General features: G+C 57.3%; 1 protein-coding gene across 20 annotated transcripts in view; it reads left to right on the top strand.

Moving 5' to 3' along the window:
- Positions 1-14,206, top strand: part of COL13A1 (collagen type XIII alpha 1 chain) — a 146,443-nt gene that overhangs the window by 17,238 nt on the left and 114,999 nt on the right. The gene's annotated exons all lie outside the window — the stretch shown is intronic.

Consider the following 14,206-nt stretch of genomic DNA (forward strand, 5'->3'; position numbering starts at 1 on the left):
CGACAAGTGTCACTGCTCCATGAGTAACTGGGATGGGCTATCCTTTTTTTTGTGGGGCAGGAAGGAAGCTCCAGAAAGAGACAATGAGGAGTGGGGACACCCTCGAGTAATCACAGAGGGGCTTGCCCTGCTCAGGGCCTCTGTCAGCCCCAAGTAGGCTCCTTTTCACCCTCTGCGGGCATGTGACAATGGCAGGACCCCCACAGGGCACAGGCGCCCAGGGGTCCCGGTAGTCCTCACCCAGGGTCCCCAGGCCAGGGCAAGGAGGCCAACAGGTGGTGGGCGTGTGGGAAATGGGGAGCCCACATTGTCAGAGGAATGAGGGGAGCTGGGGTGGAGTCACTGTTGAGGGCGCCACCACGGGAAACGGTGGGGCCATGACGGGATTCAGCTGGCCCGTCGGGAGAGGGTCGGCCGGGTTAATTAAAAGGGTGTCCAGAGTCCTGGGAAGCTCTCTCCCTCCCACAGGGCCCAGGATGTTGAGTGCTGGCATCTGGGAAACTTGTTGGCAAAAGAATGCCAAGATTAATGAGCTGGGGTGAAGGTGAGGGAAGGGTGGCAGGGCCTGGGCGGAGCACCCGTAAGCGTCAGGCCCTCTAGGGCAGCCCATGCTTCAGCTAAGCCTGTCTGTTGTCCCCACAGCTCTCGGCCAACTGCCACCGCCTTCTGCTCCAAGTCTAGAATGCGGCTGAAGGGCAGGACACTTGGAGCCACAGACAGTAGAGGTTTGGGGTCCCGCTCTGACATTTATCAGCTGTGTGACTTTGAGAGAATTACTGAACCTCTCTGTCTCAGTTGCCTGGTGTGACAAATGGGGTTAGTAGCCACCTTGCAGCTGTATGGTGGAGACTCTGTGAGACAGTCATGCAAAGTACTTAGCGCTTTTCCTGATTCTTAGAAAGTACTGTTCTCGTCAGTGCCTCAATTTCTCTTGTACTTGAAGATGCACAGAAATCCTGTCAAACACCGTGCCCTGGTGCTGGGGGCCGCGTGGGCTGCACATTTATGGTGAGGCGGAGGCTTCTCCCTCTCCTTCCTGATTGGGCTTCACGTGTCCCGCCTGCCCTCCAAGTGGGGACAGGCGTCAATTTTGCACTTGGGAGAGTCTGGCTCAGGCAGTCGTGGGAGGCTCGGGGCTGGGGCAGGATGTGGCAGGAAGGAGGAAAGGTTCCAGTCTCTCCTCACTTCTGGGAGTCTGTGTGTGACCCGGGGGTCTTGGACTGGGAGGAGGGAGCGGTAAAGCAAGGGCGAGCGCTCAGAGGTGGTGGGAAGGAGGGACACAGTGCGGAGGGGTGGGGAGGGGCCACCAGCAGGGACCCGGCAGGCAGGAGATGGGAGGAGAGAGCAAAGGCTCCTGGGAGGGGTGTTTAGGGTGTTGGAGAATCACCTGGAGGGCAGTTTGGCCCAAATTATAGATCAGAGACAGGTGGGTCACATCAGGAGAATTTAATAAGAGGACCCCAAATTGAGGCAAAAATCAGGAGACTAAGATGCTCTCCCAGCTTTTTGGAGAAGCAGCAGGAGAGGACTGGAAGGGCCACGTGGAAGCATCTCAGACAACGGAACCACGGAGTAAAATGCATCTGCTGAGATGGGCTAGGTCCTCTCGGGTGGGTCTCTGCACCTTCTCCTTCCGTCCAGCCCGAGGGTTCTCGCCCCATGGTGAAGTTACCCCCTCCACGCTGGAGGCTGCAGGCCACACGGCTGCCAAGCTGTTGCCAATAACAGCGCTCGCTGCCACTGCCCCTAACCCAGTACCTGCTACGTGCCAGGAACAGTACCGAGCACTTCATACTGATGGATGGCCGCTCCCAGGACACTCCAAACAGGCAGCGTGGATTTCTGGTGTCCAGACTCATGAGTAGAACACCACTCTCGTTCGTGAACCTAAATGATGCCTCTCAGATTATTTCCGTAGGGTCAGAGTTTATAAAACCACTTTGTGAACCCCTTTGAGGTTCCTGATATATGCAGGACTTATACCGCTGGAAAGTGCTGCCCACAAAGTCAAAGCATCATCATTTCCGTCCCACTGGCATCTAAGAACGTGCCCGTACAGAGATGCTCAATGCATCTTCAGTAAGTTAGCATCAGGGATCATTCCTGAGAGGTTGGATTCTTTCCTGTGTTCGTCATCTGCCCTCTGGCTGGTTTCTGACACCTCCCCACCTTCATACACCACACACCCGACCCCACCCCACCCTGAGAGTGTCCTGAGTCTTGCCTGATGCTGAAGTCACCGCTGTTGGTACAGAACACATAAACACACACTCTTTCTGCCTCCTGTGGCCGCTGGGATCCGAGCCTGGAATCTTGAGCCCATGCCTACCCCCAGTCGGCCTCTGTGGCTGGCTGGGCTAAGGCGGAGCCCTGGGTGTGTCCTTCCTAGTGGCAGCCTTGGGCCCCTGGATGGCCTCCAGAGGGCTCAGGACACATAATCATGGGCAGAAAACCCACCTCTTTCCCTTCCTACTCTGACCTCGCCAGCATCCTCCCAGGATCCTCCCTGTCCCAAAATAGCCACGTACTGGCTGAGATCTGACCGCTCCTGGGCCACATGCGTTGTTTTCCAGGGCCGTGATGGGCCCGCAGGCCTGGGCCAGGGTGCTGAAGGTTGGGCCTCACTAGGACAGTCACAGCCACCAGAAGTTCAGAGGAGTAAGCGTGGGCCATTTGCAAAGGATATGGCCTGGTGGGACAGGGGAAGGGCCTTGGGAACCAGTGCACACACTATGGGACTTCCCAGGCCACTTGAGGAAGCATACAAAGATTAGGGAAACTCCCACTCCTTGTTCTTCGCAACAAATGAAGAGCAGGACAATATGGGCTCCAGCCATCAAGGAAGCAGCTCCTTCAGGCCCGCCACGCTGGGGCTGGGTGGGGTTGGCACGGTGAGGGATTTCACACGGAAGGAGCCTCGTCAGCTGAGTGGCTGGTGCAGATGGCTGCGGGGCCTCACCTCTGAGGTGGAAGTGTAGGCCAGAGTCACGATGTGGCCACCAGGCCAAGAGGTTTGGACTGCCAAAGCATGGATGATGGGTGGGATGGTGAGATCTTTGCATTAGCACCTTAGCCAGCCCTGGTACAGAGAATGGATGGACAGGACAGAAGTTGCCTTCGGCCGGGTTCATGGGAGAGCCCATGGCCATCCACTGGTTTACAGTGTGCTGATAAGAGGCATACGAAGTGCCAGGGATCCCAGAGGAGCTCGGGACTCAGGGAAAACTTCCCCGAACAGGTGGCACTGGAGGTTGGCGGGAGGGCATACAGTTAGGGTATAGATTGAGCTGCCCCCATAACAACAGAGCTCCAGATACAGGGGCCCTAACAAGGTAGAGGGGAGGTCCCTTCCTTAGCAGGCCAGAGGACTGTGGTTCAGGGCTGGGAAGGTGGCCTTGCCATCTTCTTCATGTGGCGTGATGCTGACAATCGTTTTGTTCTCACCATCCCTGGCTAGCGTGAGAGAAGAAGGAGGCTGGGGGAACATATACCCAAACCTTTAAGAGCAAAACTGGAAAGAAAAAGAAAATCCCGACATGCATCACTTCTGCTCGGATCCCAGTGGGCAGCTCTTTAGCCACTTGGTTACCGGGGCCAAGGGGGGCCAGGCAGAGTTTTGTTTTTTTTTTTTTTTGGCTGGGCAGCCATATGCCCAGATTCAAGTCTGTTGCCGTCAGACGTGGAAGAACAGATAATGGAGAGACAACCAGCAGTCTGCATAGAGGGCATTCCGGGCTGAGACACCGGCCTGGACAGAGGCTCTGAGGATAAGAAAAAGGCAGACTGTTTGGGAATGGCGAGCAGGTGAAGGAAGCTGGAGCATAGAAGCAGTGATTGGAAATCAGGGTGGGAAAAGATAGCAAAAGGCCAGGCTGAGGAGTTCCAGCTCTCTTCCTCCAAAGAGAGGGAGATGGTTTTCATCCCGAGGGTGATCGATTAGCAGTGGCTGCCTGGAGAGTGCAGAGTCAGATCCTGAGGCTACATGCAGGCTCAGCAGACTATGCGGTAATCGCTTAATGATGTCTGCTGTGGGTGCAGGCGTGGAGAGCAGTGAACACCTGCGGCCTGGCTTTGTTCCCCCTCCGGAGATGATGTGGTGTCAGAGAAGGTTTGGGGAGCAGGGATGTGACCTGATCCAACTTGTATGCTAGCAATGATGTGGAGGATGCTTAAGGGAAGAGAAGCCCCTTCCAGGAACGGAAGTCTGTGAGCCTATGCGCAGGGCTCCATTATCTCATGTGCTGCTATTATGTTCGAGTTGGAACTGCCTCTCTGGACTTGGTTATTTTCCATAGGTGGTGAGAGGAGCTGGTGTCCACATGTCCTGAACCTTGCCTAGCCTTGCCCCGTTTGCCCTGGCGGCAGATTCCCGATCCCCCCACCGCCAACAGTCTCAGGACATTTTCATGGATGGGGACTATGGCCATAGCCATCTCCAGCCCGGAGAAAGCCCCCCTCACCTCTCTCGGACTGCCGCAGAGCAGACCCCTCCACGCACAAACACGCACACCGACTCAGCTAACCCAGAAAAGGGAGAATTTAGACCAAAGTGTCCCTGGGTGCCATTAATAAAGGAAAAGAGTGCAGAGCTGATGGATGTGTTAGGGAGAACATTTCCACTAAAGAACTGCCGTGGTCAGGTCAACTCTGCTTTATTTGCAAATAATTGGCGGGTTAATTCTGAGTCATTCCTGGCTATTCCTTAAAGCACATCCCTGAGGGCCAGCCTGATAAGAGACCCTCCTGTTGGATTCCAACTCTCCCTATTTCTGCTTTTTTCTTCCCCCTTGCTTTTGTGCTGTGTCAGCTTCTTTCCCCCTCTCCACCTCCACCTTCCCCTTCTGTCTTTGCAGTCCTGTCTCATGGCCCATCTGATCTCCCAAACACCCAGCCTCCAAGCCAGGGGCAACATCAATGCCTTCTTCTTCTTCATCCATGTACGCCATCATCGTTGGGTCCGATCAATTCTACTCGATGGCTCAAAAACCATCCATGGCTCCCTAGTGCTCCTACACACCCCACCCCAGTGACAAGGCCATTTGTCTCTCAAGCCTAGGCTCTGTGACCTGTCTCCCATTACGCTGCACTCCTTTTTCTTTCAGTAAAATGGACTTCTCACCTGCCCTGCCCATATCCTAGTGTCTCATGGGTTCACATCCACTCATGATGTTCTGATTGCGTTGCTCTCTGTTTCTTCCTGACAAACTCTTAACCCCTCCGGCCCGGCTACGGCATCCCTAAAGCTCCTTCCACCCTCCGCCCCTGCCATAGCCTTGTCCCTTAGTTCTGCTGTCTATGCAAACATAATGCCCGGTGTGCGCTCCGTGTATAATCTAGGCAAAACCACCCACTGGGGCAAGTCATTTGTCCTCAGATGGGAGGTGGAAACAGACCAAGATGGATACACTCGTGAGGGTTTCTCTTTGGCTGCCATCACTAACCTTTTGATTTAGATTCTGCAGACGCTTGGCCGCAAAACTCGGCATGAGGCTCTTACACACTGAGAGGAGCCTTTGCGGGTTTCCAGGCGGGAGAACCTTCCCCACCTACGAACCACACTAGGTGGCCTCCGTGACTTCTCCACCTGGATGCATCACAGGCTGCCCATCCTCAGAGCGCAGGCAGCCAAAGCCAGCCTCTTTCTCCCAGGCCTGGCCCTTGTCCAACATCCCTGGTCCTGGGAAATGGTGTCACCACCACACATGCCCAGCACCTGGGCTGCAACCTGGGAGTCAGCCCGGACGCTGCCTTTTCCCTCCCAACCCACGCACCAGCAAACCCCACCGATCCCACCCCACCTCCCACCCTGCAGACTGCATCCAGCTCCTCCCCAGCGCTCCTGTTAGAACTGCCCCACCTCTCACCTTAGTCTCCGTAGAAGCCCCTAACCGGCCTTTTGGGATCCCTTCTTCATCCAGAAGACTGAATGATCTTTGAAAAGCTACTGCATAATCCTCTTGAAAGCACTTCTTCCTTTCATTCGCCCTTAGGTGAAAGGTCCCAGTCCCTAATGTGGCCCGCTGTCCCCACAGGCCTCCCCTCCTGCCATTGTCCCTTTTGCATGCCCAGCAGGCTCCCTAGTGACACCTGTGTGCTGATGACATCGTTTAGAGCAGAGGCTGTGGGTAAAGGGAGCCAGGGTCAAACCAGACCAAAGAGGTCGAAGAGGTCGTGCTTTTGAAATCAGACAGCCAGTCAATAAAGCTCAGACCCTGGGCTCCAAATTCAGACCTTTGTGGCCCCATTTCAGGCAACCAACTTGCCCCAGAGGAGGGCTGGCTGTTACCTTGCAGAGGTAGGGAAGTCCCCAACGCCGGGAGGGAAGGGCCAGGGAGGCAGCGTGGGAAGGGGACGGAGACCACGGCCGCCCCTGGAAATGCCTCTTGTCTCGCGGCCGTCCTCTCTGCACTTCAGAGCCAGCCGCCTGGGGAATTCTCCAAAGTTAATTTCTTCCCCGTTTCCTCCCCAAAGCACTTCCAGATCCCCAGCCCTCCTGGACAACGTTGATAATGTGTTTCTCCTAGATCGGCTCTGATAACGCCCGCTGGGTGGTCACTGGGATTTGTGGAGAAATAAAAATAAGGAAATGGAGAGTTCCGGAAAGGCAGTGTGCTGTGGCCAGAAGAGCCCTGGACTGGGAATCAGTCCCAGACCCTGAGGGACTCTGAGCGGGTCACGGTCCTCTCTCTGGGCCTGAGGTTCCTCACGTGTAAAGAGAGATAAGTGACTTGGAGGGATAATTTGGCAGCATCTGGTCAAGTGTTGCTGCCCCTTCTGGGATGTCCTTGAGAAACACTCACACGTGCATAAGAGAGGAAAGGGTGTTCACTGCGACACCAAGTGTATTATGGGAAAAAGGAAAAGAAAACCTAAATATTTGTCAGTAGCAGAGTGGAGACACATTGTGGGATATTAAACTGCGGTAGTTTCGCCAATGAAATATACGCAGTGAGCATGGATGAACTTGACCTCAGGCCAGGCAAATACCTTGGATGCATCGTATCCTATCGAGGGAAAAAAGCAAATTACAAGAGAATACTTACAGGGCACCTGGGTGGTTTAGTCGGTTGAGTGTCCCACTCTTGATTTCGGCTCAGGTCGTGACCCCAGGATCGTGGGATCGAGCCCCGTGTCGGGCTCTATGCTGAGCACCTGCTTGGGACTCTCCTTCCCTGTCTCTCTGCCCCTCCCCCACTTGTGTGCACATGAACTCACTCTCTTTCTTGCTCTCTCAAAAAAAGAGAGAGAATATTTACAATATAATTCATTTCTATGAAAGTAAGAAACCTGTAAAACAACATGACGCATTATTCACGGAACATATGCCTCAGTGATAAGTATATGGAGAAATGCACAGGGGTGATAAACATCACGTTCGGGGGGAGGAGGGATCACACTTGAGGGGAGGAGGGACGCGGTGAGGCCAGGGTGCCTGAGGGCTTGGCTATATTGGAAACTCTTAAGCTGGATGGTGGGTATGCCAGGGTCATGCTTGATTGAGATGTAATTTGCATATACAATGTATCCACTTAAAGGGTAGAATTCCACCATCACCGCAATCAGGTTTAGAACGTTGCATCGCCCCCAAAAGAGACCCCAGGCCCTTTAGCGGTCAGCCCCCATGTCCCCCCAGCCCTCCCAGTCCCGGACAACCACTGATCTACTTTCTATTTCTCTGGATTTAGTGTGATGTTTTCAAGGTTCACTCACGTTGCAACATGCATCAGTCCTTCCTTCCTTCTTACTGCCAAATAATACATTATTTTATCTCAATAGCTCTTTGAATGTCTGAAATATTTCCAGAGAAAACATTATTTAAGCGTTAAGGTTGCACAGAGGATGCTGTTGGATTAGAGGAAGCAGACGGAGCCCTTCGGGCTGGACTCTGTGATAATTGGCATTCTTCACCCATAAGGGTATGTCCCTGCTCGGGGCTTAGACCCCGTGTGGGGGGCCACGCCTCCCGGGACCCACGTCCGCGGGGAGAAACCCCCCACGACCGGACTCTAACACCTAGTCCCCCTGAGGCTGCACCGCCCCCTTTCCCCTCCTCTGCCCTCTGTCACGTCTCCCGTGACTCTCCCAGCCGTGGCTGGTGGCCCTTCCTTCTGGCTGCCCCCACAGTTGTGCTCCAACAGCTGTTTGGACCCCCGGTGAGGGGGCAGCGCTCAGCCCTGCGAGGTCCTTAGCTTTTCTGAGTTCTGCCACTGTAAAACTGAAGGTGCCCTTGCCTGCCTGCCCGGCCAGAGATGAATATTCCACGAAGTAAGTTGTGCGTCCGTTATACCTCGCCTTGCGTTGTTCAGGATCGGCTCTGGCGACCCTGACTCCCGCGTGACCGGAAGATGGGCTGGTCGGGGCTGTGCTGTCTGTAGGGAGCAGCGACTGTCCGGTGGCAGGAGCCGCGGTACCCAGCCACGTGAGGTTCTGGAAGAAGATGCCCCGTCTTGCCGCTGAATTCAGGGTGGGGGGGGGGTGGAGGGGAAACGTGGCTCAGGCTGTGGAAGATGTCGACTCGCTCCTACTTCCCTCTCTGCCCTGTTGAAGACAAAGTCATTCCAACACCAAAAAATTCTGGATGCCTCTATCCACAGGACACCGTGCAATGCACTGCAAGAGACACAAGATGGGTGAGACACGGGCCAGCCCTCAGAGAGGCCACGGTGGCCATTTCTGCGGGGCAGGAGCCCCCAGTGTGGAGCCCAGCGCTCCAGGCCTCGCTCTTTGGCATTGGAAAAGCCACTAACCTCTCTGAGTTTCCATGAGCTCATCTCTTACATATAAATAATGATCTCACAGGGTTACTGCTAAAGCACCCGGTCAACTGTGGAGTCCCACACCGTGAAACACATTTAGGGGAAAAGTAGCTAGGCTCGCCCGCCATGCAGTCACGTCGTGGGAAGCAGGCTGTGTGCGTGCTGGGGGCTGTGAAGAGCCATGGGGGTGGCAGGGGGAGGGGCGGTCACAAGTGGGGTGACGGTCAGAGGACCTTACAACTGCGGTTTATGGAGGGACTCACCCTCCCTGCGCGCCACAGTGTCCAGCCACAGCCCGGAGCGGGAACCAGTGGGCGGCGGGGGCTTTTCTGAAAGTTCGTTACCCATGTGGAGGCAGGCTGTCGGCTTCGCTGCGTCCCGAGAGAGAGACAAGCCACCTTTGTAGCAGCTGTTGGTTGGGGCTTCCTATCCAGGGTGAGGTAAATGCTAAACAAGGTTGGAAAATGCAAGAGAAGGAGTGATTACTTTTATTATTTTTTAAATGTTTATTTGTTTCTGAGAGAGACAGAGACAGAGAGAGGGAGCGGGGAGGGGCACAGAGCGAGGGAGACATTGAATCTGAAGCAGGCTCCAGGCTCTGAGCTGTCAGCAGAGAACCCGATGCCGGGCTCGAGTTCACAAACCATGAAATCATGACCCGAGCCAAAGTCAGACGCTTAACCGACAGAGCCACCCAGGCGCCCCTTAGGAGCGGTTACTTTTAAAAGGAGGAATCAAGAAAGGGTTCGTGGAAGGGGGAGCATTGGAAGCAAGCTGTGAAACACAAGGAAGTTGTCAGTAAGTAAAAACACACATAAAGACATTGTGAGCTAAGGAAACGGTGTAGTAAAAGTGTAGAGACCTAAGGAGTGTGCTTTTTCTCCCCTTCCCCACTCTGGGAACGGAGGAATCATCTAGAATGACGGTAGCAAGCTCCCATGGAGGGATAGAGCAAGAGATAAGGCTGGGAAAAGGTTGGGGTGGGGGAGGTAGGCACGGAGGGGGTTGGACGTCACCCTGAAGATGCCAGGAGGGTCTCTCCAAAAGGGTGCGACACGATCCCGCTGTGCGAAGCCGCGCTTGAGGACAAATCAGAGCCAACCAAGGAGCCAGGAAGAGGCCTCAGTGGCCCCACTAAGAGAAGACGCGGGCTGGCATGTGGAGGGGGCAAGGGGAGTGGTGAAAGGAAAGGTACAGAAGTAAAGTGGCAAGCGTTGGCCATTGGGCAAGTGGCCCAGGGACAGCTCGCGGCAGAGCTGAGCCTGCGGGCCCCGGGGACCAGTAACGATCCCGCCTGCGTTTGCATTAGGAGAGAGCATCATGCTCACGCCTTAAACACAGGGCAGCTTATATTCCCATCACGCAGCCTGCCATGTGGGGCTGCGGTTCTGCCCAGTTCGAAGACGAAGCCACTGAGGCCCTGACGTCTGGAGAGCGCCCTGGGTCGGCGGCTGGGAGACAGTCAGGACTTGAGCCCAAGTCTTCGAATGCCAGCGCCTTTGCCCACAGGGACAGAACAGAAGGGAGTCGGGTGGAGACGAAGGAGGCAGAGCTCTCCTGGGGACAATCTGGGGGTGGGGTGGGTGGGGAGGCAGGGTGTCCCCGTGGAAGAGCTGAGGGCCCCGGGAGGGCTCCTCTCAGCGAAGGTGGGTTGAGGAAAGCGCTGACCTTTGGCCTCAGAGAGCAGAGGCCTTCATCTGGCCGGCTGCTGAGGTCACTGCTCAGGGCAGAGAGGCCAGGGGCACGTTTTGCTGGACAGTCACCTCCCGTGCTGGCGCCGGCCCCACGTGCGCTGTGGAGCTAGGGGCTTGTCCCAGGCTGCCCAGGGCAGAGGGGTCCCTGCGCAGACGCAGCGGAGGGCCCCGGGTCCGGCCTCTGCCCCCTGTGCCCCATAGGGTCCCAAGGGAGGCCCCACCATGGTGACACTAAAGGCACACCAGTGCTGCTTTACAGAAAAGGGACAGTAAGTCCCCTATAAGGGACTAGAAGGTGGGATATGCTGGATACGCGGATGCAGCCCTCAGGTCCTCCTCCTGGAGCCTCCCCGGCCGCCCGCTCCGTCACCGGCTGCCCCCGTGCCTGTCACAGCCCCGCCAGCCTCTCACACTGGTGACTCCCTGGCGGGCTCCTGCTCCACCAGCAGGGCGGCCTGGACGGTCTCGCCTCGCACACCTCACGTCACCTCCCCGTGTCTCTCCGAGGCGATGCCTCACGTGACCAGCGTTTTCCAGATGAGGACCCCAAAGTGCCGGGCACTTCCATCAGGGAGACGGGCTCCGGAAGCAGCAGGGCTTCGGGGCACCTCCTCCAGCGAGCCGCCCGCTTCCCCGCAGCACGACAAGGGAACCCGGGCTGAGCAATGGCCGGACTGCTCATCCAGGGAGGCGGTGAGGCCAGATGAGGCCGGAGGACATTCGCTCGCAGTGAGCGCGGCGTGTATCTGTGCCAGGCACTGTCATGAGTACTTGATCACATTAGCTCGTGCAGACCTCATATTCGCTTCATATGGCCGATGCTGTTGTCGCCTCCAGTTTGCATACGGGAAGACTGAGGCCTAAAGCGCTGCGCGATGCGGCCACGGTCACAGAGCTGGTCTGTGCTGGAGCCGGAATTATCTTGCTCAGAGGGAACCGGGACAGTCAGAAGGCAGACTTGCTTTCCCTCTCTCTGTCTCTGTGCCTCTGTGTCTTTCAGTCACTCTGGAGCCCTGGCTCGGTGCCCTGCCCCGTCCTCAGGAGAGTAAGAGGAACTCACAGTCCGGGGAAGGATGCACGGGGCGAGCCGCGGCTGCTGCAGAGGCCAAGGGCTCAGGTGGGGCCGGCCCGCAGGTGGTGGCCCCGGGCGTGCGTGCTTTGTGTCCCGGGCCCGGCCCCGGGATCCCAGCCCCTAAGAGGTGAGCCACAAGGCAGGGACCCCGTGGCGAACCACACTGTTGATGGTGGCCTGTTTTTACTTAAGGCACCAGCAGCCCCGGGGCTCAGCTCCCGGGTGAGAAGCAGGAGGGGCCCCCAGCACAGCGGGGAGATGGCTGGGCCTATGGGGGCACGGCAGAGGCTGCCGGGGGCAGGGCAGACAAGGAAAGGAGGAGAGGATTACGAAAGGGTCAGACCCTCCGGAAGCTGCGTGGCAGCGGGGCCGGCCTGGGCTGTCATTCTTTCCAGCTCGCTTCACAGACTTGTTTCCAGACTTCTTCCCATCCCTTCCGGCCTTTGCCATCTGTCTGTGTGTGGCGGGCACGGCGGGCCAGGCACCGTGGGAGCGTCCCCAGTGGGACGGGGGTGCAGCCGAAGGAGCTGGAGGTGGGAGGTGGCTGGGCCGGGGTTGGGCAGGGCTACCTCCTTTGGCCGGCCAACCCCCCACCGGGGGAAGACCCCGGGGAGGCTCCCGGAGGCTGGGATGGGGGTCGGGCCTGGGAGCAGGGCTCCAGCAGAGCCTGCCCGGCACCCCAGCCCGCCTAAGTGGGGAGGGAATGCGACGAGCCAGCCTGGCGTGGAGCCATAGGAAAATGCCCAGCGGGCGACGGGTATATAAGTGGATGCTGGCTCTCCGCATAGCTATGCGAGTGGTCACAGCGTGGCCTGGCACACCACGACAAGCTGGCAGGAGGGCGGGACAGGCCCCAGACCTCCTGGGGGCAGCATGTACGGGGAAGAGAGGCCACCTGTTCCCAGACCTGCCTGCTGTGGGCATGGACGGCCGACCGGTCTGTGTCCCCAGGCTCCGGGACGCCCAGGGCTCGAGGGCTTTGGCGGCCTAACTGTCCCCTTCATCGCCCTTTAGGCCTGGAATCTGCTGCCAGTCCTTCTCAAATAAAGAATTTCCATTCCCTCACGGTGCTCATAAGTCTGGGCGTGGTGGCCTTGCCCATTAATCACGACTGTATGGAGGTGCTGGTCCCGATGGATGATGGGTCCCGCGTTCTTACAGTCCCAGATCCTTGACAGGGTCATCCCTGCTCTGTTGGTCTTCCTGATCGGCACCCAGGGGGCAACGGCCAGCACTCAGTACTCTGTTTTTACCTCAAGGAATGGGCATGAGAAAGGGGTAGACGACTCATGGGACCAAAAGGGGCACTGGGTCTGAGACACAGCCCTGGAAGTCCCCGGAGATTTTCTTTCTCGACGCCGTTCCATCATCCTGAAGTTCTGCGCCCCTTTCTCCTAAAAGGGCCATGCTCTGGATAACCGAGCTTCTGTTCTGCTCACTCGGGGCTGTGCGTGTCTGCGATGCGCGCGGTGCCTAACGTCTTGTAGCTGCAGACCGTTCACTTTCCGTCCCCGCCTCAGCGCTTTGCTTCTTCTCCGCCAACCGTGAGAGGGAACTTGACGTTGGAAAGTCTGTTCGACTCTAGAAGAGTATAGCTCCCAACCCTTACGACGGCACCCTCATTGTGCTCCCCAGCGTGGTTGAGGGAGAAGCAGGAGGAGTAAGCCACGCATTAGGGGAGGAAGGGCAAGGAGCCTCTACTCTGGGGGTGGGCTTGACCTAATTCCGGATCCAAAGAGCCCCCCCTGAGCAGATACGGAGGGGGACTCTCTGCCCGTCCAGCCCTGCAGGGACCAAGGCCGCGTGCCTCCTCCGTCCGGCTGCCCTGTCCACACCAGAGGGAGGTCAGGGGTCACCTCAGGCGGAGCGGGTCAGTGGCAAACCCTTTTGTGGAAGAGAACCTTACAGAGTCGGACATACACGTCATGTAAGTGTGAGAGCGGAGAGCCCCACAGGTGCGGTGGGGAGGGGGACTTGGGTGCCCAGCGTGGGTCCCCCTGGGGCCCCCTCTGGCCACCTCAGAGCTCTAGGAGCAGGATGGAAAGTCCACTGGTGTCCCCTCGCTCGTTTTGTAGTTGGAAGAAAATGAGGCCCTGAGGGGACACAAGGAACGTGCCCTCACCTGCACAGCCAGGTGGGGAATGGAGGCACTCTCCGTTTGTCCCCCACATGGTCCCTGGGGCCACCGCTGGGGTCACGGGGAGGCAGGGGTTTCATGGACGCGAACGCAAGGCTGAGGGACATAAAACAGCCCGCTGGCCAGGGTCCCCCAGCGGCACAGGTCCTGGCTGCCTCCCGAGGCCAAGAGCTGTAGCCAAGCTGGGTGTGTGGTTCCGGAAGCCGGCAGACAGCCCGTTCTTCCTGACAGAACAAAACATGCTGCCACGTCCCTACGACCGACTGGCCCCTGAGGCCACCACCCACCGCACAACTATTTCTAGGAATGAAGTCAGGTCCAGCCTTCCCTGCTCTCCCCGGGGCACTTCCTCACTCCTGCTTCTCCTTGCCCCTGGGGAGGGTAACAGATCCCCTGCGAGTCAGGAATTGGCCTTGGCTCTCACTTCTGCATCGTCTATGCTCATGCCCCTTGTGGGGGTCCTCGAGGCAATAGGATCACGTGTCTATAGAATAACAGGTTCCAAAATTGTGGGAAGGAAGGAAAGAATAAAGGAAAAGAGGGAGGG

This window comes from Herpailurus yagouaroundi, unplaced genomic scaffold (assembly GCF_014898765.1).
Source record: "Herpailurus yagouaroundi ecotype Mexico unplaced genomic scaffold, PumYag 163, whole genome shotgun sequence".
Lineage (NCBI taxonomy): Eukaryota > Metazoa > Chordata > Mammalia > Carnivora > Felidae > Herpailurus > Herpailurus yagouaroundi.